The 27,424-nt window shown below is 34.6% G+C and overlaps 1 protein-coding gene across 6 annotated transcripts in view; it reads right to left on the minus strand.

Moving 5' to 3' along the window:
• The window catches only part of CALCRL (calcitonin receptor like receptor), a 103,671-nt gene that overhangs the window by 49,513 nt on the left and 26,734 nt on the right, over positions 1-27,424 (minus strand). For 2 of the 6 annotated variants that reach the window (XM_059928292.1, XM_059928291.1), the window contains one exon: positions 398-482. The exons of the other annotated variants lie outside the window; for them this stretch is intronic. The gene's annotated coding sequence lies outside the window, so the exon portion shown is untranslated. The remainder of the gene's footprint in view (positions 1-397; positions 483-27,424) is intronic. 6 annotated transcript variants of the gene reach the window in all.

The raw sequence follows: 27,424 nt of genomic DNA on the forward strand, positions 1-27,424 counted from the left end.
GTACAAATACTTACCTGATAAAAAATTAATTTTCCCATCAAAACTAAGTGGTAATTTTCTGCTTCCCAACTGGTCAGTCATTCCTCCTAACTCTAGAATACAGATCTTTTTCAATTTATGATAGGGTTATCTCCTGATAAATCATAAATTGAAAATATCATAAGTCAAAAATGCATTTAATATACCTAACCTACTGAACACCATAGCTTAGCCTAACCTACTTTAAACATACTCAGATGACTTACATTAGTCTACAGTTGGGCAAAATCACCTAACACAAATACTATTTTATAATAAGGTGTTGAATATTTCATGTAATATATTGAATACTATACTGAAAGTGAAAAACATAAGGTTGTATGAGTACAGAATTGTTGTAAGTGTATCAGTTGTTTACCTCCATGATCTTGTGGCTGAGTGGGAGCTGCAGCTGCTGCCACTGCCCAGCATCACAAGAGAATGTCATACCACATATTGCTTGCCTGGGAAAAGATCAAAATTCAAAATTCAAAGTAGGGTTTCTACTGAATGTGTATTTCTTTCACATTATCATAAAGTCAAACCATTGTAATTTGGGGACTGTCTATGTATTCATTATACTGCAAGGCAATCACGTTAGCTAGCAATATTTCTTTCTAGCTGCTCCTAAATTGCTGTGTGATTTTGAGAAAATCGATTCAACTTTTTTTCTGCATGGTTTACCCAACTAGAAAATGGGTACTCAACTTGATCTTTAACTTCTTGTTTGCTACTGCATCCTTGTTAGAAGAGGTATGCTGGAGTCAGAGAGCCATATTTTCAAACTTAAGCTCTTGCAACACTTAAACTCACTAAATCTATTTCCTGACCTGAAAGTGGGTGTACAAGTAGTGGCTGAATCAATGTTGCCTAGAATTTTTATCATAACTCATCTTGTCAGTGTGTTAAATTGGATAACAGATATAAAGAATTTGTCTAATAATAAATACACAATAAGCATTAGCTCTTGCTATTATCATTATTACTATATTATTTCAATCAGTTGTCACAATGCTAATCTCAACTGAATGAACCAGCATACATATTTTAGTGATTTGGCCAAGGTCACATAGAAGCTTAGGGCTGACACCAAGCTAAGAACTCAGATTCTCTGACCCTAAATCTGGGCCCCTTTGTCCTACACCATCCTGACTCAGAGGACTGAGTCATTTATTTGGATAATTAAGGTTTAAAAAGTGCGGAATACATTTCTATTTTGCTTATTCAGTTATTTTACTTAACCAGCCATTCACTGCATTGCATTTTATTTTTATTCATAAGACACATTTATATTTTTTTTCTGGCACAATTTCTTCTTTTAACTCCTTTCCTTAGAAATGTTGTGACATTTGATTTTTTTTTTTAACTTATATTAGTAAATGGCTTGACAACTCAGACTTGCCATTCTGCTAAGGTACCAAAATCAAAAGCACATGTATTGTCTCACTTTCAAAAACTTTAAAATGCAGTTTAGATTAAGAAATACTTCTAGAAATTCAATTAGTCATCTTACCCTATTTCTTGAGCAACTACTTTCACTTAGGTGTGCACGGAGACAGAAGTGAACACAAGTTAAGATTTCTGCTCTGAATGAAAATATTTATCAAGTTAGATAGTGGTAATCTTACACTGATTTTAGAGGATTCGTTCAGTACTTTTAAACACAGTCCATAAGAGTCATTCCTGAGGTTCTAAAAAGGGATGATTTCACAACATTTAAGACAGGAAGCTAGTGCTGGGCCCCAGTCAGTACACTTTCAATGAGCTTGAGCAGGTTAAAACCTTCCCAGCTGTCTCATTTGTAAAACAAAAGAGTAGGATAAGATAAATTTAAATATTGAATAAAGGTTCAAAATTTATATAAAAAGAAAAATATGGTTAGTATAGGAACAGTTTTGTTGAAAGTAACCCAAATCCCAAGTATCCTTGAAACCAAGTCATTCCTGATACTTTTTTCTGGCTCAGGAAGACTTTCCCTAGGTCTCCTACTACCAATTACCCAAAAGGAGTTTGAGTTTGAATCTAAGACAGTGGAAAGTGGACCATTTGGCTAGATGCTCTTTCTTTTGTTACATGGGAATTCAGGGAAAAAGTATCTAGGCCAAAAAAAGAAAATCGCATCTTGATTTCACCTCTTCATATACTGCCTCTTTTTAAGAGGCATTCTTACTTTTGAAAGGCCATTTGTAAAAAAAAAAAGGCTAGTTCTCTCTTCTGCACTGCAGAAAATTGAAATTAGAAAAGCAAACATACTTCTTCATAAGCCCCCTTGCCAGACTTCTCAGAATGGAATCTGATCAGTTCATCTAGGCCAAGCTAAACTTATTACCATCATCGTTGGAATAGCCTTAATGCTCCTAATACTGGAAACCAACAATTTCTGAAATTCAGCTACATTGGTTTTTATCTCTTTTGCATTTAACAGAAAATGACTTAGATAAAAATTAAAAAATCATACAGTGCCAAAAATTACAGGACATGTTAAGAAATGATGCAACAATATACCCAACAAGTTAATTAATGAAAGAGTAAGAAAGATTATTACATTTAATTTATCAAAATCCTATGAGTGACTTAGTATAAAAACACATCTAATATTTAAAAAGGCAATAAAAACTCTCATAAAAACCTCCAGAAAGTATTTTATTTTTGAAATGACACCTTAGTTTAATAATAACTATTAAATTCCAAATGCTAAGAAAACATGTATTGTAAATATTGCCCCATTGCTAATGATACAGTTTTCCTTTTTCCAGAGAGTTATTGAAATAAAGTAACATCCAACTGATATTTATAATTAGCATAATTCAGGGACAATGTGTGAGGTCAGTTACAAGTAGAGGCAGTAGTTGTACTGATTACTAATATGAGTTAGATTTCCTGATTTTAAAACCCAACTCAGCCTCACACTTGCAAGTTAAACAACTTCAGTAAGAATAGTTTTCTCATTTGCAAAATAGTTTTTAAACCAGAAGGCTATTGTGAAAATAAAATGAGATAATGTACCTAAACATTTTAGAACACAGTAAATATTAGTTATTATTATTATTATTATATCACATTAAAATTTTTAATAATATAAGTAAGTTCATACATGTTTTAAGTTATTTGCCACAATTTCAATAGCATTACAGGTGCAAATTAATCCTATATTTCAAGGTGATCATCATAAGCATCTTGACTTTTTATCTTCTGTAGAAATAATATGATTGTTTCTATTGTCATTTAAATCAGTTATGAAAATATTGAGTTAAATGAATGATAACAAGTATATTCCAAATATAATGCCCATCTAGTTAATAAATAACTGCATATTTCCTAATACTGAGCTTATATAAACTAAAACTCTAGCAAATTGTACACATTGTAATCAGTCACATTGTAAATAATATAACATGCTAATCCAATTAAAAACAAGATATAAAACCTTTAAAATTTGACTCTAATTTTAGGTTGACTGTAACAGCCTTTACTAACACTGTATTGGAACCAAAAAGAAAAATACTGACTCTATGCTTACTTGCTTATCTAATGAACATTCCAGGGTGAATAGTTGAATAACCATTAAAGAGAGATAATATTGTGATTAAATTTAGGACTTCATTTTACACTCTGAAGTACTTACTCTCGGGAATAATTTTCCCATTGTGGGCATAATTAGCCATTTCCGGTGATTTTGGTGACCTTCTTTTTATTTGAAAGAGGCAAGTGGCCAAATATCAGCCTAATTAGTAAAAGGTAGGTGGGAACCTGAAAAAAATTGCTTTGTACTTGATGGAACACTCTCCCTCCAGGAGATCTAATATGGAAAGAATTGCTTGCCCAAGAGCATAGAAACAAAACACATCTTTCCAGCTCTTTGGACTACGAGCTTTATACCTATTTCCCTTCCACAAAGTCAGGAATCAAGTTCTATGCGAAAACATGTTTTCTTCCTCAGACAATAAAATCAGAAAGTATATAATTCTGCTGGAATTTTAATTTAAATTAACATAGTAGTCCATCATAAAAGTTATGGTATTTTTGTTATTTGTTTTCAATATTTCTCCAAAAAAAAAAAATTTAAACAGCACCTACTAACATATCTCAGCATTTTGGAACCACGGGAACTCTGTTGGTACTGTTGGTCTGGCACACTTTCTTTTTTTCCCTGAAAAAATGAACCTCTCTTTCCACTGGAAAATCTATTCCCTCTGGTTCAAGTGAGGCTGCTCTACTGAGGTAGAAAGTGACTGAAAACTGGTCAGATTAGCACAATCCTCTGAATTAGGTTGATTTAGGAATGAAAATGTGGTCCAATCTGTACTGTCAAAATTCTCCCTGGGACATTTCTTTTAATGTTATGAGGGAAAAACCATCAAGTTACATTTTATGCCTAAACAGGATTGAATTGGAGTTTTGTCTCTTGCAACCAACACGTTTCTAACTAACAATTTGAGAAATGCTAGTGTAGTGAAAAGATTACTAAGAAGGTTCCATTTTGCATTCTGCCTAGCTTTACCGGGCCTAAGATAGTTACACTGCCAGCCCCCAGTTTCCTGACCTGTAAAATAAGATGACTTCAATCTCTCTTATGCCTTGTAATCTAAATATCTCCAAATTATTTTCTATTTCACCAAGGCAGGACATCATTATTCATTTCCAAAGCATATTCCAAGCCCAGCCAATATGAGTTCATAAACTAACTTTTTCCACCCAATATATCTATGATGTGATTTTGTTTTTTAAATGTGAAATAACCTTAGGCATATATGCCTTTGGATAATCCACAGCTAATCTGTGCCTGCAATAAGATATTTATAGCTAATTCAAAAAGTAAATGCAACTCTTACATGAAAACAAATGAATAAATTTTTGTGACCTTGGGTTAGGCAATATTTTTTGACATGATACCAAAAGCACAAGTGACCAAAAAAAAAAAAAAAAAAAAGATAAATTGGACTACAACAAAATTAGAAACTTTCGTGTTACACATGATACCATCAAGAAAATGATGAGGCAACTCACAGAATGGGAGAAAATATTTGCAAATTACGTATTTGATAAAGGACTTGTATTCAGAATATACAAAGAACTATTACTACTACTAGATAATAAAAAGACAATCCAATTAAAAATGGGCAAAATATCTGAACAGACATTTCTCCACAGAGATATATGAATCACCAATAAGCATATGAAAAAAATGTTCAACATCACTAGTCATAGGGAAATGCAATTCAAAACCACAATAAGTTATGAGTTCATACCCACCAAGATAGCTGTAGTGAAAAAGATAGACAATAACAAGTAGGAAAGGATGTGAAGAAATTGTAACCTTTATACATTGCTGGTGGGAATGTAAAATGGTACAGCTGCTTTGGAAAGTGGTTTAACAGTTTTTCAAAATGTTAAATATAGAGTTACCATATAACCCAGCAATTCTACTCTAGATATTTACCTAAGAGAAATGAAAACATATGTCCAAAAAACCATTTGTACTTGAATGTTCGTGGCAGTATTATTTTTAATAGCCAAAAAGTGGAAACAACTCAAATGTCTATCAACTGATGAATGGATAAACAAAATGTGATATATCCCCCAAATGATGTATTTTTTGTCAATAAAAAGAAAGGAATACTTATACATACTACAACATGGATAAACCTTGTCAACAGTAAGCTAAGTAAAAGAACCCAGCCACAAAAGACACATATTATGTTCCTTTTATATGAAATGTCCAGAACAGGTAAACCTATAAAAACGGAGACCGTATTAGTGGTTGCTTTGGGCTGGGGGAGAGTGGTGAAGGGGAGTAATTGCTAATGGGTACCGAGATCCTTTTTAGGGTGATGAAATGTTCTAAAATTAGATTGTGGTGATAGTTGCACAACCTTGTGAATACGCTAAAGCCATTGATTTATACACTTTAAATTGATGGACTATATGGTGTATGATTTATATCTTAAAAAGTAAATGCAAAATAAGGTGTGTATATCTAAGGGAAGATTGATACTAGATTTAGTAGAACATCTAGTCTCATTTCTCTCTTCTTTGTCAAGGGACAAACAATGTTCACGTTGTAAAACAAAATACATTGACCAAAAAACCTGCCTAATTTACATGGATGTATACTCTGAGTTGTCCCTTCAATTTGATACATTATCTCATGTTCAACAACACCCAATCAACTCTATTTTACATGCTTAGTACTGTTTTGATTTGTAAGGAAAAGTACATTTTCATTGAAATTTGCTTTCACCTCATACACAAAAATTTTATATTTCCCTTGAAGAATAAATGTGTTTATTTAAAATAACCGTTATACATAATTGAGCAAAAAGTATAATGATATCTAAGAAAATTTCCCTTAGTTTTAAATAGGGTCTGTAGTTGTTTATCTCTTTTCTCTTGACAGTAATTTCTTTTCTCTACATTTCTATAGCATTATTTCATTTTCTGATAGGAGTAGAAAACTGACAATTTGTATACAAAAATGCAGATATTTTTATCTCATTTGAGGCATATTTTAATTGTGTCATTACAAGCCATAACAACAAGGAAATAGCATACAGGTGTATTAGCAAGAAAGAGAAGAGAGATTATTGAACTTTGGTTCATTCTTGGAAATAAACCCTGGTTAAAAATCCTATATCCCAGGACTTCCCTGGTGGTCCAGTGGTTAAGAATCTGCCTTCCAATGCAGGGAATGCGGGTTCCATTCCTGGTCGGGGAACTAAGATCCCACATGCTATGGGGCAACTAAGCCCTGATGCCACAACTAGAGAAGCCCACATGCCGCAACAAAGACCCAGCACAACGGAAAAAAAAAAAATCTTATAACCCAAATATTTCCCTTTTATGGTGTTATTAATAGGTAAAAGAAAAGTGAAAGAAGAATAGAAAAAAAGGAAAGAAGGAGGGAAAGAAAGGAGGGAAAGAAGAAAGAGGGAGGGAATGTGCATCTCAAGTAAATGCACACTTTACTTAAAATTAACTCTATTTTTCATTATTTTTATAAAGAATCAAACAGAATGTTGATAATACTAAAATTTGTTCCTTTACAGATTTCTTTTTCTCACAACCATTAAACATAATTCCACCTTAATATTTTTTAGTATACTCATTTTTTTATTCATTTGAATATAAAATTTATTTGTTTGAAATATATAATATATATCAAAAGCTATGTTAAGTACTGGGGATCCAGAAATGCTATAATTTTTTATCTTAGAGATAGTAAAAAATCGTGTAGGGGAAAAAGATGTACAAATGTAGATAATAAAGTATTATAGGTTGTCAACAAATATTTGTAGTGTCTGATCAGATAGAATGATGCATTTTAGATAGCAGAAGTGTGTGTGTGTGTGTGTGTGTGTGTGTGTGTACGCTCATGCATGTAGAGAGAAACATATAGAATATGACACTTATGTGGAATTTCAAAAAATCAGTAATTTGGAAGTGTCAGGTGCTAAAAAGATGCAAGTACTTATGAGATAAGGCTTTCTTGAAAGACAGGGATGCAAATTAAAGATGGTATCTTCTGTCATATTGAAGAGTTTTGATTTAATGCTCTAGGCTGTAGATGTTCATCTCTATGCCTACTCTGATTTGCTGTTGACGGCAGGCAGTATTGCTGCGCTGAGCGGTGACGAGGTTGAGTCTAGGCTCAGTGAGCATCAATAATGCATCAGTGATGTCTGCCATGGGCATCATCCTAAGAAGGAATGACAGGTATTCCAAATATTTGCTAGCCCAGCTGCAGAAAAAAAATAAAATAATTGTAGGGGAATTAAGCAGTAGAACAGTATGTCAAGATTTTCATTTTACAAAATAGGAGGGTTAATTCAGAGATGGTGACAAGGGCAGTTGTACAGAGATGAATTAGAATACTGCCGTGACTTCTAAGTAAGTGAGGCAAGAAAATACTGTAATCATGGAGGCTGGAACTAAGATTAATAATGATGGGGATGGAAAGCAATATTTAAAAGTCAGAGATATTAAAAAGGTTTAATCTATGAAGATATGAGAATTCAGTTGAGTGTAATTAACCTAAATTAATTCCCCCGATTCTAATATGAGTATCTGGCTTCCAATCAGTAATATAGGATCTACAACAGAGGAAAACAGGTGTGGGAAAATATCTGAGTACAGATGAGATATTCTGAAGAAGAAAATGCCTGAGAGTATTTGTCTAGATAGTTCTGGAAATTAGTAAGGAAGGGCCTTGAAATAAAATGTTCACACTCATCATAATATAATAGAACAGTAAAAGGTGCCATTTTGTCCAGAAACACTGTCTATAATGGGAAAGGAGTAGACAGTGTACTCTAAGAGATGTACATGGAATTGAATTGGAGCACATTTCAAAAACACTGGTGGAATTTAAGGAATTCCTTCCTTCAAAAGGAAGACTGTGTGTTGATAGAGGATAGAGGTAGAGCTTTCTAGAGACTAGGAACTAGAAACACAAAGGCATAGGTTCATGAAAGAGCAAGGCTTGTGTGAGTAAGGGTAAAGGTGCAGGCCTGAAGTAACTTGAGAATCTTTAGGAAATCAATGCGGGGAAACCTGGATATGTGACTTGAAACATTTCCTAGGCACCCAGTCCCATGATGCACTCTACAACTGCTGTAATTTTGCACATACCAAACACAGCTTATTTTTAATTATTTAGTCCTGTGACTAAATCTGGGTTGTAATTTAAAAATAGATATTCCAGTGCAAAAGAAGTTACACAGGAAGAAGTTCCTCGCTGAATTAAGCCATGCTTAAGTGAGAACTGCTGCTTAAGAACAACACGTTCCCTGTGAAAAAAAGATGGCAAGTCCCTTTCAGCGAGTCTAACCTTTATGGAGTGCTATTATCAACTCAATTGTATGTTTTTTCCTGTTTCACAAACATGTTCCCAAAAGACTTTTAAAATAGCTTTCTTTCCTGCTAAATTGTTGTGCAAGCACTTTTTCTGAATCTCAGCCTTAACTGGACCAGGATGTGTTAAAGAAAAAAAATGCGCTGTCACTCTTGACATGGTATAATAGGCCTGAACAACAACAGTAAAACATTTTCCTAACCTGACTGCCCCTCTTCTCACTGAATCTTAAGACAGTGCATTTTCATGAAAATGCAAAATACCCTGAAGAAACAACAGAAGAGACAATTTACCAAAAAAAAGTCACCATTTTAACAAGTGAAAAATCTGTCCACCAAAGTAGGATTTTTCTCCAAATAAAGAGGAAAAAATTACTACAGAAAATAAACGTTTTGTAAGAGTTAAAATAACCTAAAAGAAAATAAATTAGTCATATGAAATGGTCCCCTAGATACCCAGTAAGTTGATCTTTCTTTTTTTTTCTTCTTTTGGAGGAAAAGAAAAGAATCACAACATCCTGAAATCTGTCTTGGTCACTTCAAAACAAATCCCAAGCATTTTGGGGGCACGTTTATCAAACTGCAACTCAGGTTGTAGTGCTATGCATGTCTGTTTTTGCAGAGAGAAATGTTTCTCCATCAAAAGTCTTTCTAAACAGCAATCAAAATAGCAATCTCAGAAAAGAAAAAAAAAAAAAAAAAGGAAGAGAAAGAGGAGGAGGAGAAGGAGGGAGAGGAGGGGGAAGAAGAGTAAAGTAAATAAAAGATAAACACAGCCTCATGGCCACTTTGATGGGGGCTATGGCTAGAAAACTCACATGTGGCTTTCTGGGACAGGAGTCAATGCATCTATCTGAACAGTATGCTGCTTTTGGCAATGGATCACGACAACTTTTTAAAAATAACAGTAGGGGACTTGTATTGGGAAAAAAAAAAGACAGGAAAACGGTAGAAAGCAAGATGCAGGGCAGAGAGCACAGGTTTTTGCGACAATGGGCTCTGGTTTGGATACCAGCTGTAGTATTTACAAACTGAGAATGCAGGCAGAAACCTAACCTGCAACATTTACCTGGGTTTCTGTAGTTTTCAGATGGGCATAGCACTTCTATCTTAAGTATACCTATGGGGGTTAAATGTAATAACCCACATAATCACCTGCTGCTATCTGGGAAGTGATAAGTACTCAGAAAGTAGTGGTCTCTCTAGTCTCCCCTGCAGCAGAAGAGAATGCCATGGTTTGCTTTAACCGGTCTCAGTGACAAGACTTGCAATTTTGGGTAAGATTATATGTGAACATTTAACAATGCCAACCTTCTCAGCTTTCCATAAAAGAGGAGATTATTGTCCATCAAAGGCATGGGATTTACCATGTTCAAAGGGGAGTGACAATGGACTCTAAATCCAAAATCGATTGTTTTCTTATGAAAACTACTTTGTTCAATACGTAACACTGCTAACCCTTGCTCTGTTAGGTGGTACCATTTCATATATATACGTATATATATACGTATATATATATATATATATATATATATATATATATATATATATATACATATATATATATATACACACACACATATACACACATACACGACATCAGGCCTTTTTACTAAGAAGGTAATAAACACCAGTGCTCAAGTCTCTTCTTTAGATCCCCAGGACAATATTAAGGAGGTGAAATCCTTTATGCTTTGTCACAAACACATACCCTATGAAGATTTCTACATCTGCATTATCAATTGTTTTTGATTTTCTTAATCCCTGGATGAAAAAAAAAACAGTAAAACAGAAGGCATCAGATATATTATCTGGAAATAGGGAGTTTTTAGCTGGAGACAGAATGGTGCAAAGATATAAAACGTAAAGAGTTGAAGGAGAAAGAAAGAAAAAACTTGCAGCAGTTCTTAGTTAAGCTTATTTTGTTGTCCAAAACAATTAAAATTCATACAGACATATACATAACACAAAATAATTAAATTAATAATTTACTATTTCTTAATTAAATAGTACTATTTGTGTTTTAAAACATAATGTTGCCTTTTAATATAAAATAGTATGAATATGGGGCTGTAAGTAGCTGGGCTTTATCACTTCATTCTTATTGTTAAAACTTAATTCTGGACCACCTCACCACCATCCTCAGCCAAAGAAAGAAAAAGAAAAAAGGGAAAAAGTTGATATGTTTGTTCGTGGCAAAGAAACAATAAAAACAATACCTTATCATCAAAAAAGATTTTTAAGTTCAAAAATAATTTCTTGTTCTGTAAAACTGCATATATTTTGATTTAGCTCATTGTTTTACAAAAATTATTTGTAATTATTTGATTTAGCTCTTACCTTTTATGAAAATTATTTGTTAGCTCTTGCCATTTTATGAAAATTATACGTACTTAAAAAATTGGAAATAAATTCATTAACTAATGAAGATGTTTAGAATACTCCATTCACAATTCAACTTAAGTTTTCTGTTAAATATCTTTATTGTGAAGAAAATCTTAGGAGGATTCTACCTCTGCATAATGGTGGGTACAATTGATAAGAAAAAGAAGGAGGAAAAGAAGAGGACGTATTGGGGAACCTAACATTATTTGTCTGTTTGTGTATATCTATGGTCTCTTAAAGTAATCATTGCTTAAAACACTGTGGTTGGTACTTAAAATAAGCAACTAATAAGTTTTGAAAAAAGATGTGGTTTGGTCCTTTTGTGTGAGTGTGTGTGTGTGTGTGTGTGTGTGTGTGTGTGTTCTTACATAAGAGAGGGAGAGACACAGAGAGAGAGAGAGGGAGAGAGGGAGAGGAAGACGGAGAGAGACAGAGAGGGAGCGAGCTAAAACTGGAAGACAGAAGGACAGGATTTCACATTTTATTTCCTACACAGGGAAGGAGTGATGGAATCCACATCATTAAATACACACATTAACTACTTAACTGGAAAATCTTTTAGTCAGATATAAGAAGAGCAGAATTCTCGAAAAAAATAGAACTGTTTGTCCAATAATGCTAATGATGCTTTATGAAGGATCTAATTACTGTCTTTTCAGGACTTATCTTTGGCTCTCTCATCCTCAGGAAACCCTCTCTGAACTCCTTATGTCCCTAATGTTCCCACCACAGAGAGACTGCACCCTCTTACAGCACATTATCACACTAGACTTAGTTCAGTCTGGTTTTTTACTTTCTCCCACCAAATGTGAGTGCTATTTCAGGGCGTTTGAGGGTACTGCCTTACTAAACTTTGGGTCCCCAGGACATTGCCTGGTGTGTAGTAACCTTTACCAGTTTTTTTAATGAATAAACAAGTGAAATAAATATTCATCACAAAATAGTTATAATAATTTAAATTGTTTTAATGATTTACAGAGACTGATCACAGCAAAATTCATGCGTATTTAGGAAGAGGGTAAGACTAGTTAAGCATGGTTTGTCTCATCCATTTGTCAAATAAAGAAAAGCACTTAAACTAGTCCAAAAAAAGTTTTCTCTCAGACTGTTGAAGAAAATTTTTAAAAATTAGTGGGTGATAATATCATGGTGATTAAAATTGGCAAGTTGTGAACATTTTCAAATGAACTGCTTCTTTTAATTCTAAAATAGTGCATATTCAAAACTTTAGTGGTATATTTTTGCTGTTAATCCTGGAAATTTGTGCCGACTTTTATATTCTAAGAGAAAAAAAAAACAAATTTAAAAATAAAAGAATGAGAAATATTTTGGCATGAGGTAAGGGCTGAGATACAGTGAGATATAAATATATGCTGCTTGATATTAAAGCTTTCTTTAACGTTAAGCATATATTTAGTAAAATGTTGCTATTCTAAAAAATTCGAATAGCTTCAGGTTGAGTGTGAATAAAACCAGCATTCTAATTTTAGCCAAACCTGGGGATCACAGAGGAAAAGGAGTGAAGGCCGGCTCCAGTGTGACCTAAAGCTTCTTGTGCATAGTGCGTTAAGGTTACTAGTATTTCCACCTCTATATGTTGTCTTGGTTTCTGTCACTAAACAAGCTCTATATAATTTGAACAAAACCATTTACCTTTGGTAGTCTCAGTTTTATTTTGTTTTGTTTTGTTTTTAAATCTGTAAAATAAGGGTATTGGACTAGATTCTTAAGGTCCTTTTTTGTTCTTTAAATCTACTGTTCTGAGGGGAAATATCATTGTTATTTTATCTAAGACATATATTAATGTAAATCCATTAAGTATTGAAAGCTAAACTAAAGGAAAAATTTCCTCACGAATTTGTTTCAGATCTACATGCAACAAATATTACAGTTTGCAAAATAATGCTATTTTGATATCTATTTATATATTTAGAAAACATTTTTGGATTTCGTTTTTTAGCGTTAGTGAGTTTTTTTCTTTTTTTTTCCTCCTCCCAATGCCTTAATAAATGAGTAAGGCAACACTTTTAAGAAGCATGACAGTATATTTTAAAGTTTGTTTAAAACATTATTAAGAAATAGGCGATCTATTGATAGAAATAAAACTCAAAGATGTCTAACGTGATATTCATAAAATTATATTACATGCTATATATCTTTCTTTTAAAAAGGTAGGATGATATGGAAGCCCAAACACCTACTAAATGAAATATATGAATGAATTCACTATAACCTTGCCCTGGAGTCTCTGTTCTGTACAACTGAAAATTTAAAAACTCCCTTCTGCTGCTGGCTTTTTTTTTTTTTTTTTTGCCCTTGTGATAATCCAAAACGGATCTTGAATTTTATTGTGATTCGTATACAAATCCTCCCATCGCAGAAATGCTACCAAGGAAATTTTAGTAAAGGAAATTAAGTAATTTAATCACTGTATAGTTGACTGAAATAATTATACTCCAGTGATAGCTAAAGAATAGCTCAACCAAGAAGAAAAAGATTTATAAATGCAGTTTTTTCTTTAACATTTTAATTCTATTCTCTCTTCCTCCATGCTCTATATAGTTTGTAATTAAAACAACATTTTATGGAAATATGGAACTTGCTTTTTCCTAAAAATTATGTAGCAATTACATTTTCAAGAAAGCACAAAGAAATTAATTCAGTGCACGTAAAATGTTTACAGTTACTCTTGGTTAAAGGTCTGAAGTCTTTTTCTTTCTTCCTTTTTTGTCTCCTTCTCCCCAGTTTTCTCCCTTGACTGCAGCAGTCACTGTGAGCTCTTTGTAAAGGAATGTTTTACATGTGAATGCCTTTAATTGACTCTGTTTACCAAATAATGATGGATAATAGCCTTGAAATCCCTGGGAAAATGTTTACAACACCAAAGTCTTTTTTTTTTCCTTCCCCTCCATTGGATCAGCTTTTCAAAGTTATTTGTTTTGATTTAGGAAATAACCTTAATAGTGTCAGGATTGTCCTCTGGACCAATAAAGGAGATATTATTGTGATCTAAGCATCTGTCAGAGAGGATGAGAGAGAGAGAATATTCCAAATGGGGGAAGGAACAAGTGCAAAAAAAATATTTTTTAAAGACAGGGAGAAAAGCATAAATATCAAAAAGGCACAGTATTTATCTCTCAGAATTTTGAATTTTAAAGAGATTCAAACATTCATTCTGTTTTCCCTGACATTGTATATGGGATTATTGTCAGCTGTTATATTTTAAACCTTTTAAGGTAATTGCTATCTATCTGATGGCTGCTCTACCATAATTGTTATATCATATTTTTATCAGTTAATTAAATTTTATCTCCCCCCCCATTTGAGGAAAGCAAGAGAATGTTATAGAACTATATTATTTAAGACTTTATTATTCATATACCAAAAGGACAAAACTAGGTTTGGGGCAGCTAAGTTTTCAGCAAAATAATGGAAATTATTCTTCCCTTCAACAATTCTGGTAGAAAAACTCCCCGAAGTAATTGTTATTAGCCTGACCTTAAAATAATCTCTATTCAAGCTAAAACTTGTATGTTGACAGCACCAGGGCTGACGCAAAAACTGTGATTTATGTCTCAATAGATATAAAATACCAGAGAAGGCAACCCAGAGTTGCTTTGCTTCCATTTTCATCTTGGGAGAAGTGAGAAAGACTATTTTTATAGAGTTAGTCACTGATTGAGTCAGTGTTTCGTTGAGCACTGATATAAACTGTCACTGTGTATCTAAGTAGCCTAGGCAAATCATTTTATCCCTCTAATTTTGGTATCTACATAAAATGTGAATAATTGTAGTATATCCTATTTAGGGTTGATGTGTTAGTATGTAGTGAGCTAACATTTTCTGACACATTAGTAAGCACTCAATGTGAATTATTATTATGATACAATTTTAATATTGGTTATCATTAATTTTCACACAGCAGGAGGAATGGGAAGTACAATATCTAAATAGGGACATCAGCACAGCAAATATTTTATTTATGCAAAACTTTCATTTATGGGAAGAAAGTTCTCTTTTCTACCATGTTTTATTAGGGTGCAAGTATGGAAAGTTGTATAAGTGTAGTTGCCTAAGAGGTCAATTAGCATATTCTTAGCCAAAGAGGTGTTTGAATTCCTCAATATTAGTCAATAGTATTTCATTCCTAAATATAAAAGTAACTTTAGATAGTAAAGTTATAAATAGATGACCACATTTTAAACTCACTGCTCACATATTAATGTAGGCAGCAGCATGCCATAATGAACTCATTTAAAATCTACTTTGCTCTGAGAGGTCATAATTATTAGCAGCTAGATCTGTAAGATGTTGAAAACACAATCTTTCTTTCATCATAATAGAATAAATAATGTCTAAAACCAAAGTACACATGTGAATCTTGGCTAAAAATAGGATCTAAATGACAACGTATGCACCATATGCCATCTACTATCTTTACACCAGCTACACACTGAATACCCAGAAGTTGAAGAAAAACACATAGAAACATGGACATTTAAGACAGATTTTCCCAGGACTGTGGAGGCATTCCAATTAATGTAGAGGTGGACTCAGAAACAGCCAGTGCCTACCCAACAGACAAAAAATTGACACACACTCCATCCCAAATTTAACATCTTCTCTGAAGCTCAGAGTATTCAGAGCTGTACTCACCAGGAAATTAGTAAATGTAGGTGTTTTTGGTTTTAAAACAAAACAAGGCCAGAGATGTGTGTATATTCTTTTTGTACATTTCCCCCCCCCCCCCATTCATCGGGAATTTTATTTCCCAGAAAAGAAGAAATACATTTTTTTTGTTGATTGATTAATTGATTTGGTTAGGAGTAGACACTGGTGCTGTCTCAATCATCTCTATGGTTAAGGGTTAATCCCATAAATCAAGCTCTATGGGGAAGGAAGAAGTAGCAAGGGCCCTGGTGAAGAGGTTTTAATGCATTCTATTGGTCAAAGTGTGAGAGTTCCAGATGATAGGATATAGGATATGAGACAATTCCACTCTAGAAAAAGCTAGATAAATGCTTTGTTGTTGGGACTTTGGCTAAAATTATGCTTATCTGCTTGCCTTTAAACTTCTGACATGAAAAGGGGTTTTGATGAAAGCCTAGAGAACAGTGAGCATAACCAAGGGAAATTCTCAAGATGTCTGTTGGCGAGCAGATCTATCTTCAGGCCACGATCAGCAAACAAAATAAAATAAATTTTTTAAAAAGGGGCATGCTTGAAAAATATTGAATCACAAAAGAAAGAGAAATCCTTCTGAAGAATCTGAGGAAGAGTATAGATTTGAAATGTATACTTACTAACAGAGAAACATTTTTATAAGCCGTTGTGTCATCTAATAGTGTCTATAACAGGAAACTAACAGTGTTTCTGACACCAGTTTGATATTCAGCCATGAAAGGGTTTTCATTATGAATGGTTTATAAAATATTTGGCTAAAGGTTCTTACTGAAGGGCTGATATGTAAGAAGCTCTTACATAACAATTTAAATTGGGAAGTTATTGGCATATAGAAGATACCAATTGTAAAAATTAATAAACAGGCATCTCAATTCAAATAGAGCCAGGAGGCCAGAAAGGGGAGCTCTCATGCCCTACAATGGTAGTAGAGCCCAACAGGAAGAAGACTTCATCTTCTTTCTTGGTAAGAGCTCAGCCAACAAGAGACTATCACAACTCAGCCAATGAAAAGCCATAGACTGTTTACTATAGTCCTCCCAACTTCCTTTTCTTCTCTATAAAAGAGGTCTCCTTTCCATTTTTGTGGGGAACTTGCACAAAACCAAGCACCAACTGCAAGGTTTTTTCAGGCTAGTTGGTTATTGCCGAAATTGGGTTCCAAATTTCTCTGTTCTGACAAAACCTCTATATGTTTCACTCAACAACAACAACCCTGACCCAATTTTGTGGGAAAAACTGGACGATACAGGCTCTAAGGCCTTAAAGGAGAGCGTGATGAACCCACCTGCTCTTGGGCATCTCAATTATCAGATTCCCTTTTTTTCTTTTTGTATATGAAAAGGAAGCAAATGTCCTTTGGGTAGTCACCCAAAAACATGGGGACCACTATTGACCCATAGGGTATTATAGCCAGCAACTGGACGCAGGGGCATTGGGATACACCTCTTGCCTTTGAGCCATTACTGCCACTGCCCTTTTGGTTAAGACTACTGGGAAAATTGTTGTGGGATTTCTCCCTAACCATTTTTGTACCTCATGCTATAGAGGCGGTCCTGAATTCCCATCACACTTAACATTTCTCAATCAGCCACCTCACCACCTATGAAGTCCTTTTTTTAAACCGCTCCTCATATAACTCTTTCATGTAATCTTAACCTTGCTACTCTTCTCCTCTCTCTCACTGACAAAGTTCCTCACAACTGCTTAATTCTGACAGTTCACCTCCTGACTCTTCAGGATGATCTGCTGGAAATTCCTTTGGGTAACACTGACTTCTCATGGTTCACTGTTGGTTCTTATTTAAAAGGTGACAATGGCAAATATTGTGCTGGCTATGCTACTGCAACACACTTCGATACTGTTGAGGCAGCATTTCACCTATGTCTACTTCAGCCTAACAGGCTGAATTATATGTTCTTACATGGACTTGTACTTTAGCCAAGGGCAAAACTGTCAATATTTATACTGATAGTAGATATGCTTTCAGAGTAGCTCATGATTTTGGAATGTTGTGGAAGCAGTGTGACTTCTTTACTTCCAGAAAAAATAAAACAAAAAAATGACCCTTATGTTCAGGAATTACTAAATGCAATTATTGCCACTTTAGCTATTACTAAGATTCCAGGGAATTCTAAACTTGACTGTCTGGAAGCTAGGGGAAATCACTTCCTTAAAGGAACCAACGGCAGCCAAACCTCTGTCATGGTCAAAAGGGATATTTCCCCAAATGATAAGTTATAAAAACTGGCTAGAGAAGCCCAACAATTGTCCTCAGAAAAGGAAGAACCAGATTGGAAATTCAATAATTGTTGGTTTGACAAAAAGAGAAGGCTCTGGTTTGGACCAAAAAACAACCCAGTCCTACTGCAGACTCTGAAATTCTCACTCCTCACTGTTGTACATGCATTAAACCATTGGTTTACTGACAAAATGATAACACTCATGAATCAATATGGGTGGGGAAACATTAACAAGGCTACAAAAAGTGCTTATGTCATTTGTCCCACTTGTCCAAAACACAACCCAGGGAAGCCTGTTTGTACTGCTCCTGAACATTTTAAGCTTCCTAATGGATCATTTGAGGTCTGTCAAATGGATTTCATAAAACTTCCTCTGTCTCATGGATATAAATAAGTTTTAGTCAGGGTCTGCATGTTTTTACACTGGACTGAAGCCTTTCCTTGCAGATAGACTACTGTAGCAAAGTCCTTTTGGAAAAGATTATCCCTACCTGGGGGACTACTCTCAAATTTCATAATGATCCAAGAACTCATTGTACTGGTCAGGTACTTCAACAAGTCTGTGTTATTTGGCCGGTTTTACACTTTCACTGCACTTACCACACTCAATCTTCTGGTTTAGTTGAATGCACTAATGGCAGTATTAAGACTCAATTGGCAAAGTTTGTGAAGCCCTCCAAATATCTTGGCCAAAAGCATTGCTGTTGGTTTTTCTAAATCTTAGATCCACTCTTTTGGAACTCATAGAACTTTCACCCTTTGAGATAGTCACAGGACACCCAATGCATTTGGCTCCTGCCTCTTTTGACCCACAACTGATAAAAGGAGAGATACTCCAATATTACAAAGGTCTAACTGCTTCTATTAAAAATAATCTTGGGGGCTTCCCTGGTGGTGCAGTGGGTGAGAATCTGCCTGCCAATTCAGGGGGCACGGGTTCGAGCCCTGGTCTGGGAGGATCCCACGTGCCACGGAGCAGCTGGGCCCGTGAGCCACAACTGCTGAGCCTGCGCGTCTGGAGCCTGTGCTCCACAACAAGAGAGGCCGCGACAGTGAGATGCTCGCGCACCGCAATGAAGAGTGGCCCCCGCTCGCCGCAACTAGAGAAAGCCCTCGCACAGAAACGAAGACCCAACACAGCTAAAAATAATAAATAAATAAATAAATAAATTTATTAAAAAAAAAAATCATGTTTTGGTAGCGCAGTCTTTTCACAGTGTGTTTCAGGAGAGGAAGACCTTAAGCATAACACCTTGCAAACTGGAGATTACATCTATTGGAAAAGATACCTACAGAAGGCTCTCTTCAACCTCCCTGGAAAGACCCCTATCAGGTGCTGCTAACTAACCTTTGTCCTGCCAAATTCTAAGGAACAGATTCTTGGATTCACATGACACACCTAAAGAAAGCACCAAACCCTGACTTACAGGCATATCATCTGGTGACCTGAAAGTAAAGATTTCCCAGAATTGAAGGAAACAACATCTGATGAGATAGCTTTCCCAAGATATCCAGACCAGGCCTTTTGCAAGTTCATCTGCCAAACCTTTGATTATGACATAACACTTCAGATGACTGTGATCCTGATAGCATATGGACTTTAAATAAAAATTGCCTGAGAGCTCTCCTTCCTACCGCTCATTTTTACTTGAATATGACCTCAATAGGTTTCCAATTTGTGCATTTTCCCTTTGACAAGGGACACTACACCCAGGAAATGTTCTTCCTGGCATTGAGGGACAAAAAGCCACTGAAACTGGAAAAACTGACTCTTGACCACAATGCTTTTAGAGAAAGATCGTGCTCAAAAATGGGAAATGTAGAAATTAATAAACAGAAATCTCAATTAAAATAGAGTCAGGAGGACAGAAGCAGAAGCTCTTACACCCTACAACTGTATCAAAACCCAACAGGAAGAAGAAAGACTTCCTCTTTTTTCCTTGCAAGAGTTCAGCCAATGAGAGACTGTCATAACTCAGCCAATGAAAAGCCATGGACTCTGTTTACTATAGCCTTCCCAACTTCCTTTTCTCCTCCATAAAAGAGGTCTCCTCTCCATTTTTTGTGGGTGACTTGCATGTGGCTTGCCAGGATTGTACACCCTGAATTGCAGTCCTCTGCTGATCCTGAATAAACCCTTTTTTTTTTGCTGTAGAAATAACTGGCAGTCTATTTGTTTTATGGCAACAGGATGCTTAGTTTTTTACTTAGGGAATAAACCCAGTTATTACTTGGGATTAATTTAAAAATTTCCAATAACTCTTACGGATTTCAACTCCATTTTCTTTGAAAAATTTCTTAGAAAATCTTGGCATTGTGGAGTAAATTGTCCCCCCTCTCCAAACTTATTTTGTTGAAGATATAACCCCCAATGTGACTGTATTTGGAGATGGGGCCTTTAAGGAGGTTATTAAGGTTAAATGAGGTCATAAGTGTAGCTCCCTAATCTGATAGGACTGATGTCCTTATGAAAAGAGAAAGAGACACCACGGATGCTCACATACGGAGAAAAGGCCATATGTGGACATAATGAGAAGGTGGACCTCTGCAAGCCAATAAGAGAGTCTCAAGAGAAACCAAACATGTCAACACCTAGGTATTGAACTTCCAGCATCCAGAACTGTGAGAAAATTAATTTGTTTCTCAAGGCTCCCAGTCTGTGATTTTCTTAGGGTAGCCCTAACAGACTAATACAGTTGGGTTGAGTTAGTTCTCAGAGCTAGAGTCTAAATAAAACCTGAAGAAAAATTTCCCAGAATTTCATAAAGGTAATTTAAAAATTATCTAATTTTAAACACTTTCTTGTTGATAAATATACCATTTCATTTATTCAAAATTAAAACAAATAAATATATTTTCCTTTGCTAAAGAGCTATTATTTAAAGAAAATATTTACTGTATGTGAGGTTAAATTAAAATACATTAAAAAGGCCTTCCTTAGATTATTTTAACTAGAGGTATAAATCTACCACTAAAGGATCTATGCTATCTGCCTGAAGGCATTATGAAGATAAATAGCATAATATTAAGCCATTAAACATAGCAGTTTAAAAAATGCTATGATTAATAACTATTAGTTCAGGAGCCACATGCTAATCTTTATGGAAGTAGAGGCTGGCTCATATGCCAACTTAACCTCTGTTTGCCCTAATAATCATTGAACCTTCAGTTGCCACTGTCACACTGAACTATACATTCCTGATAGAAATTACTCTAAAATCTATAAAATGAAATAGATACTAACATTTCTAAAAGAGCCTTCATAGTAAGAGCATTAAAAGTCATTTTCATATAGTGCTTGAAGTTAATTAAATCTGCTGATACTTCATGTGTTTAAAAGATTGTATCTTTGCCAGATAAATTTAAGAGAAAAGTTTCTGTCTTTTGTGTCAAGAACCAGTCTGATTAAAAGAATCATTTAATGAACTAATTCTGGAAGAGATGAAATTTCTTTCATGAGTTTATAATGCATTTCACTGTTCATAATGCATATCTTGGAAAAATCTGTTCTTTAATGAACCACTGTTTTTTCAAAGTATAGAAATGACTTTGCAATGAAACTGGTTGAAGATACAGCTCAAATAGGCTAATGGTCATAATTATATCTCTTCTTTTGAAATTTTTTAAAAGGAAAGAATTGGACCAATAGGGAGAGGCAGCTGTTCCTATGGTGAAGATCATTGTAGAGCATGATTCTTTGACAAGTTTCACCTATTTGCCTACAGCCACAAATAAAGCTCAGGGCAGGCTAAAAAATTTTTTTAAATCTATTAAAAGGATACATTGAAAGCAGATATGAATTCTTGTCAAATACTGGCTAGAGGAAACCAAATCATTAAGGGCCTCAGGCAACTTAATTTGGAATCTGAACTTGGCAGGAGATAACGTGAGTTTACATTTCAGGAGTACATATGTTTGAGTAGTATCTTGAGTAAAAAGAAAGAAGAAGTTTGAAATATATGTGTAAGTGATACAAGAGAGTGGAGGTGTGGGGAACGGCTAGTGTTCAGAAAGGAAGATGAGAGAAAGACAATCTCTAGTATCCACTCTCAGATTATTTACACATAAATACAGTAACAATACATGTCTAGAAGTTTATTTTAAGTAGACTTAAGATATCAGAATATTGAATGCTTTGCATGGGTTTTGAGAAAGGATAAAGAGTTTCAAAGCCATTTGAGAATTTCCTCTGAACACACTAGAGCAAGGGTATCTGTGAATGCTGACTTACAAGAATTTACATGTTACCTTTCTTAGGTAGAACTATCTAAGCCATGAATAGATTAATCCTTAGGGTTACATAGATCAGTAGCAGGACCTCCCATGTGGAAGTAGCTATATTCATTTTTTCCCATCTGAAAATAACTTTGCTAGGAAATATCACGTACCTCCTTATTGCCAGGTGACTCATGTAAAAGCCCAAGGTACCTTAAATCAGCTGGGTAATCCCATAGTTCACTTACAATTTTCATAAATTCAAACACTTTGAAATCTACTCTTGACTCCATACTAGTTAAATATTTATCTTAATTATATCTAAATAAACTTTTCCATAATTATTCTTGTGACTGAAATCTTGTTAGACTGCAGAAGCCTCTGGATACCAAGTCGTATCATCAATAACCCCCAAATTTCTAATTTTGTCTGCCTTAGAACAATTTTGTTTGCCTTAGAACGTGCGACTTCCAGCATCCTGCCAAGTCCCACATAACTCTTGAAATCTCTAAGGAAATTCTTCATAGTCCAGTCTCTTTCGTAGGGCCACCACACACCCTACTTTGTCTAGAACTCTGACCTCTTTTTTCTATGCCCTGTGTCCTTAGAATCACTGGAAGTCACTTTACTCTTGATATTTCTTACTGCTTCATCCTGAAAATGATGGCACAAAGGCACTATCTCCTGATGCTCTCAAAGCCTTCAACTCTTGGGGCCAGAGACCTGTTGTGTTCTGTGCAGAACTGGTAGAAAATGGTCTTTAATTTTACCCTCTGCTGTGTTGACACATGGGCTCTATCCAGAGTTTTACTAATACTCTCATGAAAGCGTTTCCTTCATCTTTAGTTCCCTAGCAGCTCCACCCAATTCATGCCCAGTAAAGCATAGGTGCCATGCCACCCTCTGAGTTTTATGTCCTCATCATCGTAGGTTAGGTCCCATAAAACAAAACAAAACAACCCCCTCTTTCTTTCTTCAGCAACATTCAAAGTTCCCTGCATATTATTTCAAGCATATAGATGCTGGTATGAGAAAAGGAAGAAATGGGGAAAAGGAGGGGTATTTGGACTAAGCATCCCATCCTAGTTCCACTAACTAATAAAGGGAGAGCAGAAATTGTCAGAAATTCCTTGAGGTAGCATTCAGAAATCTATCAGCAAAAGATCAAAAGTAGATAGTAGGGAATAAATCATTATAAATCAAGTCTTAATTTGGTGTTATTTGCAACAATTGAAATCAGAATTATAGGATAATTTAAATAGTAATAGCTACCATTTACTGAGTGTTTACTGTGTGATAAGCACTGTCCCAGCCACTGTAAGCATGCTACCATATTTAATTCTAAGAGTAAGGAATTATTACACTCTCTCTTTTATTTTTCCAGATAAGAAAACACAAAGTCATATCACTTATGAAGTGAACAGCTAGGACTCCAGACTGTGACTCTGACTTCTAAACATATACTCTTAACCAGAACTTTCTCTGGACCCTGATGTATTTCACTCCCCCAAATCGTCACTGGCTATGCAGATATTTATCAGCAATATTTTAAAGCTTATATGAAGCACATGTTCTCCCACAGAGCAAAATCATCACTGAAAGACCAATGTTTATGGAGTAATCCCTTACTATGTGCCCACCATCATGCTAGATCCTAGAGGAAGGATATTAAAATGAATAAACCTCACCATTCTTTTACATTCAACTTTGTTTCTTTGCTTATATTAAGAGCATTAAAGTATACTTTAGGGAAAAATGGACCATATTAAATAATGTTATGTAATTTCTACCTTGAAATTACTCATTCTATGAGCAATCACATAAGACTCGAGATCTTTCTGACTCCAGAAGGGATCTCTTTTTCAGAATTAGAAAAACAGTATACAACATGACTTTTGGAAGTATATGTGTTGCATGTTTATTATTGTTTAAATATCACTTTTTCACAATATAAATGAAATCAATTTGGTACAAAAATTTACTTTATAGCTGAGGACAAAATACCAAAGAAGTGAAGTGTCATGATCACATTCACGCAACAGGTCTGAGGCAGAGGAGAGACTAGAAACATGTCTCCTAACTCAAATCCCTTTGGGTACTCTATGCGGTCTCTGGGAATTTATACCACATATGCAAAATCCTGTGAAATGAGCTAATAACATCCTCAAGATAAAGTATGAACACCTAACTATACCCACAAGTGATCAAGTGATCTTTATTACTGAGATTTCAGTTGTAAATTCGTATTTTTAGACTAATGTATTTACATATGGGTTCAGGCAGATTTAAAAACCAATGACTCAAAAGAGTTACATTTAGTGAACAGTGCATGCTTAATCTTTGTTTTTGTCTACTTCACCAGTGTTTGAAGTCAGCTTGATGCTCCTGCTAACAAGTCCAGCTTTATCTTGTGTAATACAGTATGTATTTTTTCAACCCTTTTTCAACATAAATACTTATTGCATAATAATTTCTTAAGGCCCTGGGGCTAAATAGGTCCAACTTGCTACATAAAGAGAGAAAAATAAAATAAAATGGCAGTTGAGAGAGACCTCATATAGACAGAGTGGTTACAAAGTCTCTAAGCACATGTGAATGCCCTCTGTTAACTGAGTGGTACCCTTATCATGTCAGGATATGGAGAGCAATTTCAGAAAGTTATTTGATAAGGCTAAATTTTTAAAAATAGAAATATCAGTCACACTGCTTATTTGATCAGGGTTTGAACTGAAACTGCATGAGAGATTCTGTGGCAACAACTACCTGAAATTTAAGATACATCAGCATATTATGTGATCCCAGTTAGAAAATAACTTGACAATTCAATGGACAATGGATAGGACATGAATCCAAAAATGGGGTAGTTTTTTGAAGTCCAGATTTAACTGTACGTGACAATTTGTTTTAGGGCATCATGAAGGAAGACTTATCAAATCTGTCAATAACAGTGATGATCTTAGAGTCAATATCAGAGAATGCTTTGTTAAGTTCCAAGGGAAACATATAAGAAAATGTCCAGAAGAATATGGGGGGAAATTAACTTTGTGTGAAGAGTGGAGTGTTGCTTATAGATAACTTTTAAGGGACATGATTAGGTAGTTTGTGGGCATTTTATAGAATAGTCAGTATAAGTGTACTGAAGTAAAATGGATACTAATTCTGTTGGTGACACCAGATTACTATTTTGTTTCTTTTAATCAGTCTTTTTATTTACCTGCTTCTCAGTTTTTCATTTCAAAAATGTGGGGTTGTCTCAAAAAACTGTAAGGATCCATCTAGTCCTACAAAGCTATAAAGCTAATGTATTAGAAGATTGAATATACGGCTTTTTAAAGCTCTGTGCCTGGAAATGGCACCAAAGACTTCCAAGCAATAGAGCTGTAATAGAGAGAATAGAAATTACAATTTACATTACAGTATTTAGGTGGGACTCGTAAGAGAAAAAATAACTCCTCCCTGTTGACTACTAAAAATTTTTAAAGACGTAGTTAACCTTCAAAGACAATAATAGAGACTAATAGACATTAAGAATAGAGTATAATAGAATTGTTCTGGCTACAAAGATATACCTTTCCAAACCAGCCACTACAAAGTGTGAACCAAAAATATAGCCTTATTCTTTTTAATTTAATATATCTTTGTGAACAAACACACCTCTTTCTCTTTATTTTCATTGCATGTATTTTTTCTCAGAATGCATTTGAATTTCAGCTAATGTGTTTCAAGTTACACGTATGTATGTATGTATGTTTGTGTGTATTCATGTATAATTTCCACCAAATATTCTATGAAATACCAAGTAGAATCTGAGAATTTATAAAAGCATTCAATGTCGTTTTCCCCCAGTAAAGAAAACACAGAAACTATCTTAATAGGATATTGTTGAGGTATATGTTTATGATTTGGCTGAAAGATGAATTCTAAGGTCTGTTATGATTCAGAAAACTCACTCTTATGATAGTAAAATTCATTCCAAAGTATTTTGTGATTTTATGTGTATGCATGCATTAATGTTTCCAGTGATATGGCAATCTTTGTGTCACAGCACTGTTTTCTGGATCCCTTATTAAATATCCAAAGGCTTTGGAAAAAATTGAGAGTAAATACTGAATAATAAACTCTTTCAGGAAATATGTAACTAAAATTAGCACACTCTATAAAATGGAATCCCAAATGATTTGAAGTTAGAGTTTGTTACTAATTACATAGTAAATGTGAAAAACAAGTTTACTCTATGTGTGAGATAATAAAAAATAATAAATTCAGCATGGCCATAATTTTTTCTTTATAGATAGGAGGTCTCTTGCTTGAAGCCTAATTAACAATAGCCAAATTTTATTTAAAAGATGTGGATATGCCCAATGAGGTAATTTTTACCATTGGCAGTTGACAGTTACTGGTTACTCAAATTTCTCTTACTTAAGGTGATATTTGGTGTCATGCAGACAAAATATTTGACAGAGAAGTGTTGAACTTTCATCTGGAGGTTTTGGTTTCTGTAAAACAACCTAAAACAGTAATAGTGCGTCTGTCTTGTGTTATTGTTGCCAGGTATATTTGCCAGGCTCATTGAATCATAGCATTCGTTTCCTTTAAATCCAGGGTCTGTTTCTCATTGGTAGACATGCTTTACATTCAGCATATTAAAAGCTATAATTATCTGTGTTCCGTTTCTCTTTGTCTTATATCTACAGCAGTCTGAGAGAGCAAAGAACTTTTAGTCACAGCAGGAACTTCCTGTAAAATACAGTAAATGACTGTTTTCCTTGTATGCCACACCCTTTATTCTTCCAAGGTCCTAGGCATTTCTCCGCTACTTTAGGTAGAAATGTGCTCAATTAAACAGGAGTCATTAAATGTAAATGTGTTTTCATTTATTTTCAATAACTAGTAGATGTATAAATATCATTAAATATATTAGCAAGACTCTATACATTAATGGAATAAGCCAAAAAGTGGAAAGGCTTGCCCATCTGGCCATTTATAAGTATACTGTGACTGATGGATTAACATAGACAGAAAGTTAGATAATC

The sequence above is a fragment of the Balaenoptera ricei genome, chromosome 7 (genome assembly GCF_028023285.1).
Source record: "Balaenoptera ricei isolate mBalRic1 chromosome 7, mBalRic1.hap2, whole genome shotgun sequence".
NCBI lineage: Eukaryota > Metazoa > Chordata > Mammalia > Artiodactyla > Balaenopteridae > Balaenoptera > Balaenoptera ricei.